Source organism: Moschus berezovskii, chromosome 14 (genome assembly GCF_049115385.1).
Source record: "Moschus berezovskii isolate FMDL1 chromosome 14, NW_MosBer_1.0, whole genome shotgun sequence".
Classification (NCBI taxonomy): Eukaryota; Metazoa; Chordata; class Mammalia; order Artiodactyla; family Moschidae; genus Moschus; species Moschus berezovskii.
Window position 1 is genome coordinate 69,141,064 of NC_142473.1, and position 16,598 is coordinate 69,157,661.

Genomic DNA, 16,598 nt, shown 5'->3' on the forward strand with positions numbered 1-16,598 from the left:
TAACCTCTGAGCCACCAGCAGAAATAAATCACACAAGGAAAAGTCGAATGGAAAACACAAATTTAATAAAATGCAGACAGAAAATAAACCATTAGCCCAGCCACTGGTGACCAGTGCAAAGTTATTTTTTTCCCTCGGGTCCCTGGTGAATGCCCCCTAATTCTGGGAAAGGCTCCTTTTCATTTTCTGAGTCAGGCTTGAAGGCATACTGCAGTATTTCAGCCTTGGGTTTCTAGCAGAGGAACAAACCCAGTCTTGTCATACAATTTTCGGCACCTCTACTGTAATAACACATCGTTTGTGAATCTATGCTAAAGCAAACACCATCTGGTGGCTGCATAAAAATCTGTCCGGGGTTCTGACCTTCACGATGTAAGGGGTTTGTTTGGGGAAAGGAGGCCAAGTGTGGGGAGGACCAAGTCAGTAATGAGACACGGTGTCGGCAACCTGCACGGTGTGACATGTGGAGGCTCAGTGGAGGAAAACGAGGCTGGTGTCAGGTTCCAGACACTCAAGGCAAAATTGCCAACAATTCTTTTTTTGTTTTTTCTTTCCCGAGTAAAAAATGTTTCAAGAAGTCTCTTTTCTCAGTGTCAGGCCACAACACACACATACACACTCAGTCACTTGAGAGCGGATGGTCCAGGGGAGCCCTGGGCTACCCCAAAGGAAAACTATCTCCTGCAAAACCTAGCTGGTGAGTTCTCCAATTCTGTGGACTGTCCCAGCTGCGCAGCTGCAAGAGTGAGACAGAATTTGCCTTGTCTGCAGCCCAACATATCTTGTTGCTCTGAATTACTAACGTAACATGGTTCACCCAGATACAGGGCACTCATTAGACTCAAATGCCTTCTCAGGCATTTAGCCGCTTAAACAAGAACACATTTAAAAATTCTAACTATGCAATAAAATCCCATTATTCCTCACATATGAAATTATGAAAGGCAGCAAGTCCTGGTCCCCTAAGTTGACTTCTCATGAAGACAGGTCTTGACACTGACCTCTGACCTGTCCGTTCTGACTTGAATAAGCAGAGTCTGTTCTGAGCACATGCAGAGGACAACTGCTCCAGAATAAATGAATATCCCTTGATCCCTCAACATGGGAATGGAGAAATGAAAAGAAAATGAAGCTGGGAGTCATGTGAGACTCTGGAAGACCTAGTTCTACAGCACCAGAGAAAAAAACACATGACTGAGACATTTACAACCGGCCAAAAGTAACCCAGAACAACCGAGTCTTCAAGAGACTTCTGACTCTGAGATACGAAGAAGAGTTTAGACTAAGGGCTTTCCTGGTGGCTCAGCTGATAAAGAATCCACTTGCAATGTGGGAGACCTGAGTTTGATCCCTGGGTTCAAAAGACCCCCTGGAGAAGGGAAAGGCTACCCACTCTAGTATTCTGGCCTGGAGAATTCCATGGACTGTATAGTCCATCAGGTCACAAAGAGTTGGACACGACTGAGCAACTTTGACTTCACTGTTAGACTAAAAGGGGCTGCAGAATTCAGCCTGGGAAAGAGCAGACTTGCTGACATATACCCAGAAGAAGCAGGTAACTGCTAGGACTTCCCATAACGATGAAAATGCTCTGTTCCTCTGCTGCCCTACACAGGGGTCACTAGTCACATCTGACTCTGGGCACTCGAAATGCAATTCATACGACTGAAGAACTGAAGTTTTAATTTTATTTACTATTAATTAAAATGTAAATTTAAATAGTCTCACAAGTTGAGCAGCACAGTAAGATCAAATCCCAAAGCACTATTTATGGAAAAGTCCAAGAACTGTCTCCAGCAAAGTTATCTGACAGTTATTCTTTTTCTTCCCTTTTTATAGCCCCGGCCCTTCAGGGCCTCTCAAAGTCACATCTTCTCACATCAGGGCATGCAGCAACAACACCCAGGAGGCCGACTAGCAAGAAACCATCTTCCAGCCACAATGGACACCTAAGCATGCCCTGGGAGACATTCTCCACTTGAGGGTTGTTATCAATCACTTGACACCGCTAAATCTCTCCAAAGCACATCCCAACCATGGACCACGCTGCCTGGCTCTCTTCGGCCTCTCACCCCAGAGTCCCTGGGAGACAAGGCTGGAATAAAGGTAGTACCCCAGCTCCCTTTCGGGGCCTGCAGGCAGAGTGCTCTAATGACCCCAAAAACTCCACTATCCATCCGAAACCCAACCTGTTTTGTCCCACAAAAACCTCCAAGATGAAGTCCCATGGCATACTTTATGGACTGTCATGTTATAAGCTTTAGGCCACTCATTTCAGAAGTTACTGATCATTACAGTATGCCTCTCACCTGCTTTCCCTGCAGCTCATTTGAATAAAGGAAAACTTAACAATTTCTGTCTCACTTTATTTTCTTCCCCCATTGGATCCTCACAATGAGAGAGGCAGAGGGAGGTATGACCACACCTGTTTTAAGCACACCTATCAAGGGTTCACAGAGGTGGAGTTAACGGCCCAGTGAAAGGCTGAGGATGATCTCGCGTTGCTCTGGACAGGTCACCGAGCCTCTTCTGGCTTCTGAGTCATCTGTAAAAGGGGAAGAACCGCAGGGCCTGCCCCTTAGGATCGCTGTGAGTCAGAGTATGTACGCTGCTCGGCCATGCGCCCAGCACAGGGAAAGTGCTACAGAGGAGTCTGTTCTTGGTGAGAAGGTTGGGGTGTGTGTGTGTGTGTGTGTGTGTGTGTGTGCTACAGAGGAGTCTGTTCTTGGTGAGAAGGTTGGGGTGTGTGTGTGTGTGTGTGTGTGTGTGTGTGTGTGTGTGTGTGTGTGTGTGTGTGCTACAGAGGAGTCTGTTCTTGGTGAGAAGGTTGGGGTGTGTGTGTGTGTGTGTGTGTGTGTGTGTGTGTGTGTGTGTGTGTGTGTGTGTGTGTTCTTGGTGAGAAGGTTGGGGGGGGTGGGTGGGTGTGTGTGTGTGCGCGCATGCATGGGGAACATAACTGTATGCTACAGAGGAGTCTGTTCTTGGTGAGAAGGTTGGTGTGTGTGTGTGTGTGTGTTCTTGGTGAGAAGGTTGGGGGGGGCGGGTGTGTGTGTGTGTGCGCGCGCATGCATGGGGAACATAACTGTATGCTTATACACCTGGTTGTAGAAAGCCTCTGAGGCTTCCCCAGAGGCACCAAGAGCCAAGGATGAGGACCTGGTCAAGTGGACAGGGAGAAACAAGCCAAATAAAAAACGAGGATTTTCTGAATGCAATAACCCACCTGATCCTAGTTGATAAAGTACCTGCCCTCACGGGGTGGTGTGTTGCCTCCTGAATAATACATGCTCAAGGTCCCCGCTGCTGATCAGAGTGTAATTCAAGGAGGGGTCTCCGGAGAGGACACACCACTGAGCGCTGAGGTTCTGGGATCTCCAGAAGGCAGAATTCCCAGATCAAGTTTCTCCCCAGACCTCTGTCCAGAAACAAGCCTGTATCTTCCAGGGATAAACCTGTACTGATAACTGGGAGTAACACAGTTTTTTCTCAACTGATATTTGGCCCAGCACTGCCTCATAAGAAGAACTCCTCAATAGTTTCGTATCTCATGGCTTTTCTTAAATATTCAAATCCCCCTATTACATATATAAAAGCTGATGCCCAATGAAACCAAGCATCCTGCCCGAGGTCAACCAAAGGTGACAGCAGAGCTGAGGGGACATCAAAGCTCAGAATTTCTTCTCCAAGCTTCCCAGCACCCTCTTCACAGCCACACATCCTCCAAATGCCTTTTCCTGTCCTGTCTGGCTTCACAGCATCTTTGCATTTAAATGATACTCCATAAGGCACATTCAGATCTTCTGTTTCAGTTCCCCTCACCTAGGTTTAATAACCTGAAAGATCTTTTCACAGAAAAGATGTAAGTTGATAGGAAAAGAGAAATACTGCTGGAATGGATGACCTAGCCACTTGAGTACACACTGTTGTATCTGTGGATGTGAAAAATCCAGATTTACCTAAAAGATAAATGTGCATTTGCTTCTTTGCTTGACGAAACTGTTTACCATAGGATTCTAATAAGTGGCCTGTTTTTCTCATGCACTTGAAAGAGGATTTAACCTACAAAACCCTCCCCTCTCCAACATTTTTGGGTTTATACCAAGTGTATTATGTGAAAAATGTACTTTTTTCTCCTGCCTGGCTTTTATTTCTGAGAAACCAAGGTGGTGATAAAAGGACTTAGAAGGAAGGTGATGATTACTGACAACAATGATTAGATTCCCATCTTCTAGATTAATAGAGAAGTCTGAAGAGAATTATAAATCCCGGAAGAGAGGTCTCAAGGAAACCCGGAGCCTACTTAGCTGTAATCAGTTAATCCACGTAGAGCTCATGCATAATGGGCATTATGATACATTTATAATTATCAGCATTTTCACTCTTTTAAAATGCTCTCACCCACTCTCTTCTGGCTCCCCACCCACCCAAGGCACAGCCATTTTCACAGATTGGTGAATAAGCGGCATTCTTCTGGTTTTTAACAAACACTGCACAGTGCTGTCTGTACCACCCCCCAAATTAAATCAGACTTGTTGCCACACAGCTGCAACGACTGGCTGCCAGCATCTCTGGGGGACAGCGGGACTTCCGACTTGGCAGGGTGGTCTGCTGGTTTTCACAGAGCCCGTCCAGTCCTGAAATGCTACCACACCCCCTGGTACGGTGAGCGCAGCACCCAACAAGAAAACAACACAGCCTCACATCCCCGTCTGAACAGCGGGAAGGCCGTCATTCTCCCGACTGTTCTTTCACCGGGAAGTAAATGAGGTCCAGCAATGCAGCAGGCTCGGTGCTTGGCACGTGGCTCTCAGTAACGGTGCTGTTAGTTAGCTGTCAGCACTGCAAATGGATTTTCTCTTTCAGGGGTGCAAAGGCACTTCCAGCAAGTCCTCTTTTGTACCACTCTTGCCACTGGGTCAGGGCAGCTAGCATTCCCTGAGCAAGGCATAATCTCCAATCCAGGCGCTCCCCTGCAGGTGGGAATCAGATTGAGAAATAAAGGAACCTACCCAAGGTCACCCTGCTGTGTCAGAGGCAGGATGAGACCTGAGCTGGCTCAGTGTTGCCCTCTCTCTTCTCAAAGCCTTGGAGGGCTCAGATCTAGTGAAATAAAGACAAAGGAGGGGCTGGAGACACTCCTGTGACAAAGTGACCGGGATACACAGTACGGCAGGGGCATCGTCTAATTACACCCCAGCAACTAGAGAATCTATCCCACCCCACCCCCACAAGCTGCCCCAGTGGACCTGTCTTCCTCCACCAGCCCTGATAAATTACAAGGCCCCACAGCAGGGATTGTTTCTTCCTCTCAGCTTTGTTTGGAGCATTGTCCTAGCAAGGCTCAAATAAAGGACCATTATTAATAGTGACAATAACGCAATACTGTTTTCTCAAGGGCCTCCGCGAGGGCTGGCCAGACCAACGCCAGGCCGCTCCTCACTGCCTTTCACTGGCTGTTCTCATCTGTAAACTCTCAGCTGCCTGCGGCCCTGCTACACAGCGCTGCCCTCTCCACGTGGTATTGCCTGAACTACACCTTTACAGGTTCTCCAGGGCCCTGAAAACTGGACAGGGGAGAAGGGCCCAGCACAGCACATCAGAGGCCTGGCAGAGGAATGGACGAGGCAGCCACGGGGGACAAAACCAGGCCAAGGAGCTAATGTGCCCCAGGTTTGTGTGAACTGAGCTCACTTGCAGCCCAGGGCCTAGAGCTGAACGGTTCTGGGATGGGTGAGCGTCGGGAATGCTCCGGGGGAACTCTGGTTTGCATTAGGCACCTGGGCCAGCAGCAGCTGTGACAAGCTAAGGGTGCATCTCTGGGGAACCTGTGTTGATGGGGAGGACACAGAGGGGAACCACTGTGCACGGGGCTCCTGTGTGGGAGTCCCCATGTGCACGTGTTTGCATGAGAGCCTGGGTTCTCAAGATTTCAGAGAAAATCACTGGAGTTCTACTAGAAACTCATTATACAGGCTCAGTGGGGGAAACCAGAGGCTTTTACAGCCACGAAAGCCACCAGCAGAAGGAGGCCGAGTGAACGAGAAGTTCTTTCACGGGTACTCAACTTTAATGAGCATACCTCTGTAGACAGTACTCACCTCCACGCCTGTGCTGACAAACATGGTCTCCTCATGCTTTACTTTAACTGTCACCTGGGACAAGCCCAGGTAACCAAGTTCATCTGCATCAGAAGAGCTTGGCTCTTCCCTGAGGGTCTCCTAGATGTGAGTTGGCATGTTCTTGGGGAGGCTGGAAGGCAGGCGGGCGGGACACACACCTGCCCAAGACTAACACACTCCCGCTCGTTCCCCGTAAATCACGAGCGCCCGCCGTGGACAGAGCTCGTCTCCCTCCAGGCCCAGTGGGGAAACACAGACACACGAGTCCACATCGGACCTCAGGAGTCCTCCAAGTCCAAAGGGCAAGATCCTGGTGAGAAATTAGAGGCCCATCTAATACGCACAACACAGCCACCACTCGAGGGCCCAAGGCTGGGACTCTTACCTCAACTCTCCCTTGGTACCATCTTTTCTAGCTCTCTGTCCTAATTTCTCCCTCTGTGAAACGAGTGCTTCGATTTCTGCTGCCCATACGATTAAATGGCAGCACAGCAAAAGCACGTCAAGAGCATAGTCAAGGCTATGGTTTTTCCAGTGGTCATGTATGAATGTGAGAGTTGGACCACAAAGAAAGCTGAGTGCCAAAGAATTGATGCTTTCGAACTGTGGTGCTGGAGAAGACTCTTGAGAGTCCTTGGACTGAAAGGAGATCCAACCAGTCCATCTTAAAGGAGATCAACCCTGAATATTCACTGGAAGGACTGATGCTATCGCTGAAGCTCCAATACTTTGGCCACCCAGTGCAAAAATCTGACTCATTGGAAAAGACCCTGATGCTGGGAAAGATTGAAGGCAGGAGGAGAAGGGGAAGAAATGGTTGGAGGGCATCACTGACTCGATGGACATGAGTTTGAGTAAGCTCTGGGAGATAGTGAAGGACAGGGAAGCCTGGAGTGCTGCAGTCCACAGGGTCACAAAGAGTCAGATATGAATGAGCAACTAAACAACAACAGGCATACCTTGAGGATATTGCAGGTTCAGTTCCAGGTCACTGCAATAAAGTAAATATCTTAATAAAGTGAGTCGCTGTATCTTCTTTATCCATCCCTCTGTTAATGGACATTTAGGCTGCGTCCATGTCTTGGCTTTTCAGTAATCATTCAGAGTGCTGCTATGAACACTGAGGTGAATGTATCTTTCTGAACTATGGTTTTGTCTAGATATACGCCCAGGAGTGGGACTGCTGGAAAGTAACAGTATTAGTTGCTCAGTTGTGTCTAAGTCTTTGCAACCCCATGGACTGTAGCCTGCAAGGCTCCTCTGTCCATGAAATTCTCCAAGCAAGAATACTGGAGTGGTTATCCATTCCTTTCCCCAGGGCACCTTCCCAACTCAGGGATCGTACCTGGGTTTTCCACATTGCAGGCAAATTCTTTACCATCTGAACCACAAGGGAAGACTAGGGATTGCTGAATCAAATGGCAACTCTATTTTTAGTTTCTTGAGGAACCTCCACACTGTTTTCCATAGTGGCTGCACCAATTTGCATTCCCACCAACAGCGTAGGCAGGTTCCCTTTTCTCTATACCCCTTCCAGCATTTGTTAGGAAAATACCCTTTTTGAATGGAGGGGCCAGGGGGGACAAACCGACCACGAGGTGCCAAGGCCTGGGATCTGGTCTTACCTCTGCCACTAATTCATTCTAGGACTGTGCAGAAGTCATATCCCCTACCTAGCCTCAGTTTACCCATTTGAGAGCCGAGCTCTTTGATCAGAATGATCCCTTCTTGCCGACACTGCGCGCTCCTCTATGGGGCAGGAAAACAGTAGTGTGTCTTGTTGCTTCTGAGCAAAGGCCTTAATTGTTCTCTACAGCATGAGTTCCCCTATCACAAAACCACAACCTCTCCCCTCCCTCCCTCCCCACGGCCACCCCCTTCCTCTGAGATCCACAAGACTGCTACAGAACATTCATTTATTTTTCTTCGGTGCTGGGGCTGAAAACTCTGATGACTAAGCCATTGAATTTTAATATGCTACTGTGCTCCTTGGAGGATTCCTTCATTTCTTAGCTCCCCCTCTCCCTGCCCCCTGCGCCCTCTGCGGACATGTGGTAGTCGTTAGGAACAGTTTGATGAAGTTTAGATTCACAGAGTAAAGGAGAGACGGGGGAGAGCTGGGAGGGAGGAATGACAAATGGACACAACAGTCCAGAGAGCCACTCAAAAAATAAACAGAAAGTTCCTTTTGAGTGAGTCCACTAAATTCCAGAAAAGCTCTTTCCTCATTTTTTGGGGGTAGGTGGGATGGCAGAGGCAGGAGAGAAAAGTTATCTTGATGTTAAAAAATCATGTTCAGAGAAATAAACAATTCTCTTTCAGTGCAGTCACCAGAAGGCACAGGGACTGCCGCCAGCCATAGGTCATGAGTGCTAAGCCCTCCAAGGCTGAATCTGGGCACCTAATTCTCCAGTGTCCAAGAGGCAGTGACCCTCATGACAGCCAGCCAGTGCTAGCAGAATTCTATGGAGAAACGTGGGTCACCATGGCCGAGGGGGAAACACCCAATGGCCAGGAATGCCCTGCTTGGCCTCAGCCTTGCACACTTTCTGAAAACCCCTGAAGTCCAAGAGGACTTGCTCAAGTTCTCTTTCCTGGACCTCAGCCTCCTACCTGTCCCATGGGCATCACTCCCTGCCCCTCAGGCCACAATTCCATTCATGTAGCTTAAAAAGCTACTGACTTGAACTCTGGACATGACCTGGGTAGCACTGGCTCCAGAGAATCCCTGTTAATGTGTTTAGGCACAAAGATGAAATTGTGGTGATAAAAATGACAGTTTTTTTTTTCTTTTTAAGAGATGCTCACTCCAGTAGGAGGGGGAAAGATGGCATGATATGGGGCATGCTTTCAAATACTTAAGCAACAACAAGGACAAAGCAATAGGTGAAGTGGGGAAAAAAATAGAAGTGGGAGTTCTGATCCTGGGCAGTGGGAACATGGGGAGTTTTTCATACAACTCTTGACGCTTCTCTGTACATTTGAAAATAGTCGCAAAAGAGACAAAGATCATCTTAAACAAATCCCAGGCTTTCAACAGTAGGATTTCCTTCTCAACCTGAGTTTCTTCACGAGTGTGTGAGCTGCGAGTTTTCAAGCAATCGGCTTTGCACAGAGATGCCCAGCATCTCGGGAGCTTTGGGTGCTGATTTCATTTGTTTGCCATACAAATGAGCTTGGCCAACTAGATGCTACCTAAGAAGGAAGTATCAGTGCTCTTATGCTTTCCAGGAGGTCACTGGAGACTTCCCTTATTCAATTGCCTTCCACACTGGAGTTTTATGTGGAGTATCTCCCCAAGGATCTCTCAGGCACCTTCTTCAGATGCTCTGAAAGTTGGTTATTAAAATGATATTTCAGTCTTCTTCCAATTTTACAACTGTAAAAAGCACACAGATGTATGCAAAACATATCTTCACCTTCATTTTATTTATTGGCCATGCTATGAGGCAGGTAGGACCTAAATTCCCCAGCCAGGGGTTGAACACGCACCCCTTACATTGCAAACATGGAGTCTTAACCACTGGACTACCAGGGAAGTCTCCTTTTTTTTTTTTTAAGCTAGTGACTAATTTTTCTTCTTACCCATTTGAGAGCCCAAGTGAATAAGCTCAGATAACCCAGTAAAGAAATATTCTCTGCAGAGATCCTGGAATGAGAAACACAAGGCAGGAGGCTCCATGATTCTGAGGACCTGCCCCCCTACACTAGAAAGCTGTGAAGCAGGCAGAGGAAGGCTGTTCCCAGCAGGTTGGAATCAGAAGGCTTGGGTTTGTATCCTGCTCTGCCACCAGGCAAAATCTCAGGCAAGTCACTGAAACCTGCAGTGCCTCTACAGCCTCGTTTGTAGAATGTGGATAGTGCCAAGAGCTTTGAATGGCATTAGGAGGTGGCACTGGGGTGGGCAAGCTGCCTGCATGAGTTTACTAGGGTTGCTGTAAAAAAATGTCACACACGGGGTGACTTTAAACAACAGAAATGTATTCTCTTACACTTCTGGAGACTAGAAATTGGAGATTAAGGTATCAGCTGGGCCATGCTTTCTCTGAGACCCTGGGGAGAGGTCTTTCTGGCTTATTCCTAGCTTCTGCTGGGGGCCACCAATCCTTGGTCTTCCTTGGTGTACCGATGTACCACTGCAGTTTCTGCCTCCATTTTCAAAGGTTCAGCTTTCCCTCTTACTATAAAGATGCTGGCCGTGTTAGGTCAACAGGTGCTGGTCAATAGGTCCAGAGTCCACCCCACTTTAGTAGGACCTTGTTTTACTTAATTACATCTGCGACAACCCTATTTCCATGCCCTCCTCCAGGGGATCTTCCAGACTCAGGGATCAAACCCACATCTCCTGTGTCTCCTGCATTGTAGGCAGATTCTTTTCCGCTGAGCCACCAGGGTAGCCCTGCAACAACCCTATTTCCAAATCAGGTCACATTCTGAAGTGATAGGGGTTAGGATTTCAACCCATCTTTTGGGGGACTTAAGCCCTGGGCTTCCCAGGTAGTTCAACAGTAAAGAATCTGTCTCCAATGCAGGAGATGCAGGAGACGTGGGCTCTGTCCCTGGGTTGGGAAGATCCTCTGAAGGACGAAATGGCAACCCACTCCAGTATTCTTGCCTGGAAAATTCCACGGACAGAGGAGCCTGGTGGGCTACAATCCATGGGGTTGCCTTAAAGAGTCAGGCACAACTGAGCACACGAGCAATTCAGCCCTAACACTATCCTCACGAGCTTATCAGAGCTGTAGCTGCCCTCCTTGCATCCTGTCAGTCCCAGGCTGAGGGAAACTGCTGACCAGGCCTGCTGGATGGTTAATACGCTGGAGAAATGCCCACTGTGACAGGAACAGCCTCTTCTCTTTTTGCGGCTATTGCTGAAACAGAGATTGGTTTAAGAAAAACGCTGTGGTTTTCACCAGGAAGTACCCCGAGCTGGAGCCCAGATGGAAGCGTTGCTCTATGGCAGTTAAATGGAGAGAAATTCTTGGTTTTACATCTGAAAATATCCTTGGGCCACCCGTTTGCAATAGCACCTGCGTCTGGGAGGGAGAAAAAGTGAGGGAATGAGGAGGAGGGTCTGAGTCACTACCCCTCCACCATCTACAGTAGGGGTTGGCCAACTTTTTCTGTAAAGAGTCAGAGGGCCATCTGGTCACTGTCAGAACTACCCAGCTCTGCCAATGCATGGAGAAAGCAGCCACAGATAATACCTAAACCCATGGGTGTGGCTGTGTTCCAGTGAAACTTGATATGGACAGAGAAACTGGAACTGCATAGAAATTCTGCCCACCGTGAAATGCTATTTGTCTTTCGATTGTTTCTCAAGCTTTCCATATAGAGGGCAGAATGTGTCCTGTGGGTCACAGCTTGCTGATTCCTGATCTACAAATAGCACAATCCTCTACAAACAGAGGTTGTGTATATTGTGCGTTCATCCAGAGCATACCATTCTGTCAAATCACCCGACTTTTCAATACAGCTTTACATTTTCATAGGATCATGTAACCTGATCCTCTTATCTACCCTGTTGCGAGGCACACTTGACGTTATTCCCATTTCACCAATGAGAAAACAGACTCCAAGAAGTCAAGTGCTCAGTTAGCAAGTGGTAAAGCCAGACTGTAACTTATGTCTTCCAACTTCTTGTCTGGTACCCCCGTGAATATTTCACATCGTAGAACTATACTCCAAGTCAACTCCTTCCCCACAGATATATGTACACACCCACAACTCCCCAAGTCTGTATGTGTCATCCTTCAGATCACTTTTCCTAATCCTGCCACAATTAGGGTGTTGGTACAGTGCTGAGAATTCTCCTTGAGAATCCCAGCTTCCTACCTAAGATGGTCAGACATGACACTGACTTCACAGAAGAAAGGACAATGAGCAGCTGCCTACTGCTTCTACTGTATCTGCATACAGTAAGCAGCAGAGTCTCGGGATCAACTGTGGATCAATTAGCTTTCAAAGCATCAATAGGCTGCACCTTTGGAGACAGAGTTCCTTCATCTATGTCAAGAGTTGACAACTAGATGCTTGTGAACGCTGAAAATGCAAGGTAAATGAGTGACCTTGGTGGCGGGGGTAGGGGGGTGGAGGCTTACAGCAAATTGGCTCCTTGCTCCACCCAAAGGAGGTAGATGCTACTCAGCTTTAGCCAACGGTTGCCAGATCTGGAAATCTCCTAATATTTTAATGATAGCATAAGAATTTTTCTTTTAAGAGTATCAGGTCGAAAGACATCCATAGGCCACCGTGTGCAGCCTTTGCCCTGAGGCTGGTCTCTAGACTTTGAGCAGCTGTTGCCATCTTGTACTACATATAAGAAGATGATTCTCTTTCCTAACAATACTCATTACTGGCAGCCAGAGAGGGGAGGATGCATGCATTTTTTTGGGAAACAAGCAACCACATGACCCTGAATAAAGCAGGATGGAAGCTAGGAGGCGTGGAAGCCTAGTCTTTGGAAATAGAGACTGAATTATTCAAGACGGGTTCAGCCCAGGGCAGAAATAAAAAATATATCCTTGCTGGGTCCTGAATCAGACTAAATTGAACTTGACGATCCCGTCACAAGACACCTTTGATGGAAATGAAGATGATAATCACAGATGCCCTCCAACATGGTGATTGATAATGTTCCCTCTTCCAAATCGCAGCAATGTCCTTGAGTCCCAGGAAGGTGCCTGGCTTGGGTCCAACACGCAGACTCTATCTGGATCCAAAGGAAGGCACACTAGACTGGATAGGTACCCTCTCCCCAGTTCACACTCTGTAGCACCTGGCAGGGCTCCATGTTTGCTGAGCAAGCGTGTAGAAATCAACACTATGGAATACCCATGCACCAGGTACTTTATCTCATTTGATATTCATAAAACAAAAAACAAGGAGGTAGGTACTGCTATTATTCCTGTTTTATTCTAGCAGTTTAATTCTCTCAAGGTAAAAAAGCTAGTGGGAAGTCAAACTAGAATGTGAATCCAGGTCTGAACCCAAAACCTGCTCTCTCACTGAGATGTGACGATCACTTGCAATTCAGATCCTAAAACATACATCTAGGGTGGCTGAGCTCATATGGCTCCTTCATGGAAAGGAAGGGATGATGGGGAAAAAGAAAAGACGATGGCAACTGACAGGTGTGATTCCTTATAGGGCTGCCACAGACCAAACAAGGTTGCAAGGCTGCTGTCACCTAGGGAGCTTGAACTCTACATCTGAACCTGACACAGAGCTAGGCCCCCACATCACACGCCTTCTAAGTATTCTTACATCCCCAAAAGTGTTATAAGTTTATGCTCTGAAGTCAGAAAGACTCAGGGGCCTCACCACTTTCTCCTGAATTTATACAACTTATTTAACTTTGTCATCCTTTGATTTTCTCATCTGTACCTGAAAATAATAAAAGCACCTGTACCTCACTGGGCTGCTGGGAAGATTAAACAATGAGTGTAAAGTGCGTATTAGCATGGTGCTTGGCATACAATCCTAGTTCAACACAATGTTGGCCATAGTCTGTTTGCTGGAGCCTCTTGTTTTAAAGCAACTTCCCTGGTAGCTTGGACGGTAAAGCACCTGCCTACAATGCGGAAGAGCTGGGTTCGATCCCTGGGTCGGGAAGATCCCCTGGCGAAGGAAATGGCAACCCACTCCAGTATTCATGCCTGGAAAATCCCATGGACTGAGGAGCCCAGTGGGCTACAGTCCATGGACTCGCAAAGAGTCGGACACGACTGAGCGACTTCTCTCTCTTCTCTTGTTTTAAAACAATTATAGATTCACGGGAAGCTGCAAAAATCATACAGAAAAATCCTATGTATCCTTTACCCAATTCTCCTAGATGGTTATGTCTTACAGTACAATAGCAAAACTAGGAAACCAACATTGGAAAAGTATTACAATTTTAGACCATTTTATCACACATGTATATGGTTTATTTTTATAATAATAACCTTGGACTGCAAGGAGATCCAATCAGTCCATTCTAAAGGAGATCTGTCTTGGGTGTTCATTGGAAGGACTGATGCTAAAGCTGAAACTCCAATACTTCGGCCACCTCATGCGAAGAATTGACTCACTGGAAAAGACTCTGATGCTGGGAAAGGTTGGGGGCGGGAGGAGAAGGGGACGACAGAGAATGAGATGGCTGGATGGCATCACTGACTCTGTGGACATGAGTTTGAGTGAACTCCGGGAGTTGGTGATGGACAGGGAGGCCTGGCGTGCTGTGATTCATGGGGTCGCGGAGAGTCGGACACGACTGAGCAACTGAACTGAACTGAACTATTTGTTTAACTATTATGAGAGGCAGTATAGGACTGTGGGGAGGGTGAAGCATCTAATGCCAGGCTGGATCCTCAGACTGATTTGGCCTTTCCCAGCTGCGTGACCTTCAGCAAGTTACTTCACTGCTTTGTGTAAAAGGGGCGCAACAATACTAGTACTTCTCTGACTGGGTTACTAGGAGGATTAAATAACCTAATAAATGGAAAAGGCTTAAACGGTAGCAGGCAGGCACTTAATTAAAACTCCATGATTCTTTAAGCTACTATTAAGTTCACTAGTTTCACCATTCCTAGGAGTCAGGAAGGGAATGGGAAGAATAATTTTGGTTTAACTTCTGTCTGTTGCAAGGCTCAGACCTTTTTTTCCTTTGTTTAATGGTCACGATGCTTTACAGAAGTGAGCCAAGGAAACACCAGGGGTCTGCTTTTGTTATTCTGGAATAAACCCATGTTGTAACTTGAAGAGAAAACTCTCGGGCCTGAGGAGCCTGCCTTTGGAAGGGCAGGGTCTCTGTTGGGGAGCCTCGGCTGACTCCAGGTTCACTGCTTTGGAGGGCAAGCTGGCAAGGGACGTGGGAGGGGCAGAGCCAGCAAAGGCCCGCGCTTGACCCTGGATTAACACCAGCGCAGAGTGCTCCTGCTTCCTCTTAAAGCCTCCTTCATCCTTCGAAGGTGGTTCCCTAGATGGACTTCACAGCTGAACAGCACTAGCCCACCTCAGGGAGACGGATGACACAGGACCCAATCCTGACAACAGCTCCCATGGGAGGAGAACCGGGCCTGGCCACAAGGTCTGGCTGCAAGGTCAAAGTTCCTAAGAACTTACATCCCCTTATGCACTAGTATTAGAGCCACAAGGTAGAAAAGAGGAAGGAAATCACACATCCAGCTGCGTGGAGGGCTTCACCCCAAAACAGGCTGTTGCTAAGGGAGAAGGGATGACAACCATCATGCTAACAGCTCCCACTTAGTAAGCTCTCAGTTCTCAGGCCAATTTTTGGTGTAGCACCATCTTCCCATCTTTTAATTTCTGTATTAAAAATCTTTTTCAATTGAAGTATAGTTGTGGTACAATGTTACAGAAGTTATAGGTGTGCAATACAGTGAATTCACAGTTTTTAACGGTTATACTTCATTTATAGTTATCATAAAATATTGGCTATATTTCACATATTGTACAATATATCCTACCTAATAGTTTGTACCTCTTACCCTTACCTCTATATTATCCCTCCCCACCTTCCTATCTTATAGGAAGAGAACAGGAGGCTGGAGAGGCCAAGGTCACAGCTAACTATGCCACAGGGCCAGGATCACAAACTTCCAGACTGGAGCTCTTAGCCACGAGGCTGCACTCCCTATTTCATAACCACAGCTCCTCCTGGCTGAGCTCTCATTTTGTCCTTTATTAATGCTATGGTTCAGTTCTGGTTATAGCCTTTCTACAATGACCTTATGCATCCATCCTTGCATTAACTAGTGCATTGAAATGGTTATACTACGTCTTTAAAATGAATAAACAACAACAAAACAATGCACACCTCAGTTAGATAACATTAAGAAAAGGAAGAATATTTTCTTTTCTGGCCAAGCAGGTCTCAGTCTGCAAGCTGAGGGGTACAAAGTCAGACCAGTGGCTTCGCAGAACCCCATTTCTGTCCTGGGATCCCATTAGATACGTGGGTCAGTTCACATCGGCTGGGCCTGGAGCTATACTGTACAAACGTGCCTTGAAACCTGCCTTGAAATATTCCTGTCCCGGAAGTTCCTGCTTCTCCACTTCCAGCCTGCTGTCATCCTCCGTCCTTCTAGAACTATACGAGGCGATGACGCCAGTGGAGAGAACTGAACCAGCAGCTCTGACCGTCTACTTCCTGCCTGGGCCCCAGTCCCAGGCTGCTGAGCCTTGCAGAGTGGACTCTGATGACTCACCTGCGCTCTTTGCTGGCCCCGCACACAGCTCTGCCCCACTCTGTCCAGAGCCCCAGTCTGTGCCCGAACATCAGATAAACAAATCATGGAGGCCTGATCACATCCCACACTGACTCCTTTACCTCAAAACCCAACGGGAAAAATCAGATTCCATCATTTGGAATCTGTTTGGCTTGGAGCCACGACTGCATGCCTTACCCAAGACCTGAGTCAGAACGGGCTGCAGCCCACAGACTGAGGCTCAGCTCAGGAGAGCCCCAGAGGCAGG

General features: G+C 47.4%; 1 protein-coding gene across 1 annotated transcript in view; it reads right to left on the reverse strand.

Moving 5' to 3' along the window:
- The window catches only part of ABTB2 (ankyrin repeat and BTB domain containing 2), a 187,483-nt gene that overhangs the window by 95,619 nt on the left and 75,266 nt on the right, over nt 1–16,598 (reverse strand). The window lies entirely within an intron of this gene.